The following is a 3522-nucleotide window of genomic DNA, read 5'->3' as shown; positions in this document are numbered from 1 at the left end:
TGATTTCAGTATTATTTATGATAAACGATGAGGAGTATAAATTTGAAATTCCTGAAAAAGACCAATTTTTGGCGTTCAGTTTAATGACTAAGTGCAACTTTTTGTAAAGTAGAAGTTATGGCTACCCAGCCAACAAAGATATGTATCAAAGCTGTATAGATTATTTCCTTCCTAAGTATCAAATATATAAAATACTCCTACACGAGGATAGCTCTATGTCAGCAACATAGACATGTATCAACTATGTATATAATATTTCATTAGTAACATAAATGGTATGTTTCAATAATGTATTTGAGATATATAGATTATATATACATAAATGTATTGGAGATATATAGATCATATATACATAAATATATCTGTGATATATTTATTGTCATGTATAGATATGTTTCATAGACGTATCTTTTAACTAATTTATTATGTAAAATATACATAGCAAACGTAACACAACTCGTACAGGTAATTAATAATCTGTTAAATAAAAAGGTAATAAGAATATCAAAATAGGTATTTATCTTTCTCGGTCTGCTCGTAATTTTGCCAACCGGAACCATTCGCTGGAAATGCGTTCGAAATCGCTTTCCTTGACATCAACATATGAATTTATTGTGACACCTGTAAACGATAATCAATATAAATATTAAGCTAATTAGCATCAATGATTTACCTTTTATAATTTGCATACTTTTTGTGGTGCTAATTTTAAAGTTTCCTCTTTGTCCTAACCAAGAGCACTTTGTAGACATTTGGTTTGAATAAACTTTCTTTAAAAGACGGTGAATATTATCCTTTCCATTTTTACCACCAATGTTACTTAAAATTATGTGCTGAAAAAACAAGCAAATTTTAAAAGCGGCATATATTTAATAGCGATTACTTACAAACTGTTTAGTATGGCCTTCATTCTCTAATAAAACTTCAAATTGTTTGAGAGCATCAATATTAGGGATTGGCAGTAGATCGTTTATAAATTTTGTTTCAGCTGTAGGCTGATTACGTTCTTCAGTTGTCACCGAGTGTAATTTTTTTAAATTTCATCAATGCTACGTACATATAAATGGACAGAATGCAGCATTTCCAAAATTTTGTCTAAAAAAATATTAGCATTATTATATTTATTAAAACAAGAAGCCTTTATCGCCTACCAAACTTCTTGTTAACTTCTACGTCGATTGCTACAGGAGTGGCTGGTGATTGTATGAATTCTTCTACACCAAATCTTTTCTGCTTCTTTTCATTTTGTTTTGTTGTGTAAGGTCCAAAAACTTGCTACGAACAAATATTAATTGACGATCAGTGATGCGGTAACTATCGCAAGGTTTAGGTAAGTGCCAGGTTACTCATTTAATATACCTTTGCAAACTTGTGAACGTCGGTTACTAAACAAACCACAAAGTGTATTTTTGAGCGTCGCCCTAATGAAATATGTTAAAAAGAATCGTACATGAAGTGCATATAAAGTTAGGTTAAGATCGCTTTAATGTACAAATTTTAATCAAATATAAAAACTTTCTAGGTACTTACATGTCGCTGGGTAGCATGCATTGAGTTAGAAAACTAATAGAGGGAATCAAATGCTTGGCCAGACGTAGACCACGGGAACCAAAAGTGGCCTCTAGCTGTGATTAAAGTACCACACCACTTCCGTTATCATTAGCGTCTCACTTCAGTGGCGTAGAGGTATAATTTTCTTTCCACTAATAGAAATAATAACAAAAAAAACGTATAGAAGGAGTAAAATACATGCTCGTGGTAAAGTAAACAAAATAGACAAAGATGGGAAAGTATGCAGATTTAATATAATCATGGATTACAAATCTAAATATACAGCGATGTGTTCCAGTAGTATAATTATTAAGGCCAGTTTACTATAGCCACTACAACTTGACAACTCCCATTAAATTCACTGTGTTGATCAATAGCTACAATTGACTGGTTGGTCTCAGGTTTATTACAACGGCAGAGAGATTCAATAAGAATTTATTGTTTATTGGTCTCAAAATGTATTCGCACTCGTAAAAAATATCCATATTATAAACTCACACGTTTAGCTGTAAAAACAAGTTTTGATAGTACCTACTGCATATTTGACGAGATATTTGATGAACATTTTCCGGTGCAACTTTTGGTCGAAATCACAGTCAATGAAGCGTTGTGAGCACAAAAGCAAATTTCGCGAGCTGTTCTTGAGATATATTTACAAATGTTAGGTAACCAATTTGCTAGAAGTACTGGTTCGTTTGGAAAACTAAGAAACATAAACTAGGTACCTACAACCTCGCCTACAACATGATAAATGACAGGTCTTACCGATGAAAGGAAATGCCCTGTTTCTTCCCTTTATGAGAAATTTTGCATGATACGCAGCTAATCATTCTCAATTCACAAAATTGCGTGTGATAAAAACACATGCGGCAGTTAGTTATTTATATAAACCAGAGCACAAACCGATCCGAAATTATTAGGTACTTTAAAATGGCAAATTTAATAAAATTTGAATTTGGTGAAAAACTGACAGTGGCAGTGTTATATTTGTATTTCGTGGATTCTGATTTATATGAATGGAACAGAATGGAACAAACTTAATTTATTGACAATTTTCCTACTTGCTATTCTCGTAACTAGGATACTCTTTTTTTCCAGCGCAATTATGATGTAATTTTAAATATATATAACACTTCCCTCGCTAAATAAAATACCTTAAATTCACAACCATGAAGAAACGTACATTTAATTAAGATCATAATCTTGTAAGTATTGTGGAAATCTAACATTTCTTCGTGGTCTTACATTCTGTGTTACATGTTCAGGTTCTTGTAAATTTTCCTGTCGTGGTTGAATTGGTTCATTTGAGTCTGATTCGGGATTTACATAATCAAAATGATCTAATTCTACATCGGATTGTACTGGTACGTTTCTGTGACATTTCATCATCTGATTTATATGTCTTCTGCATATTTTACCATTGTCCAATGTAATCTCATAATGTAATCTACCTGTTCTTTTGGATATTTTCCCAAAAGTCCACTTGTTTTTACCAACATAAATCCTACATTGGACTCTATCACCCCTTTGAAATTCCACACATTCTTTTTCAAAATTAACTACATGATCTTGTTCTTTGTCAGGAAGAAAACTGTCTAAACGAGAACGTATTTGTCTTCCAAACATTAATTTTGATGGTGATACTTGTGTAACATTATGAGGCATAATTCTGTATTTCATTAAAATTTTTTGTACATTTTGGTCTATTTCATTATTAGTGCATCGAGTACTCAAAAGTGATTTTTTTAGAGTTTGAACAAAACGTTCCGCCTGCCCGTTTGTTGATGGATTGTAAGGAGCTGTAAATTTGGAACTAACTCCGTTTTGTTTCAAAAAGTTTTGAAACTCTCTTGAATGAAATGTACTGCCATTATCGGTTACAAAAACTTTTGGTAATCCGAATGCAGCAAAAATTTCTCTACAAACTTTTATTGTAGTTTTCGCTGTGATATCATTAACAACGTATGTAAA

The 3522-nt window shown here is 31.9% G+C and overlaps 1 long non-coding RNA gene across 2 annotated transcripts; it reads right to left on the bottom strand.

Annotated features, from left to right (window-relative positions):
* Positions 1-405: 405 nt before the first annotated feature.
* On the bottom strand, positions 406-1605 carry LOC116177195. 2 transcript variants are annotated; one of them, XR_004146622.1, is made up of 5 exons: positions 1531-1605; positions 1152-1275; positions 888-1095; positions 674-833; positions 406-621 (listed from the first exon to the last, which is right to left on the bottom strand). It is a non-coding gene; the product is annotated as an uncharacterized LOC116177195 (long non-coding RNA). The 2 variants fall into 2 exon arrangements; XR_004146621.1 differs by lacking the exon at positions 1531-1605 and having other exon boundaries at positions 1152-1524.
* Positions 1606-3522: the final 1917 nt, after the last annotated feature.

The sequence above is a fragment of the Photinus pyralis genome, unplaced genomic scaffold (assembly GCF_008802855.1).
Source record: "Photinus pyralis isolate 1611_PpyrPB1 unplaced genomic scaffold, Ppyr1.3 Ppyr1.4_LG7, whole genome shotgun sequence".
NCBI lineage: Eukaryota > Metazoa > Arthropoda > Insecta > Coleoptera > Lampyridae > Photinus > Photinus pyralis.
The sequence above is the reverse complement of the archived record's forward strand: the minus strand, read 5'-3'. Positions and strand labels throughout refer to the sequence as shown.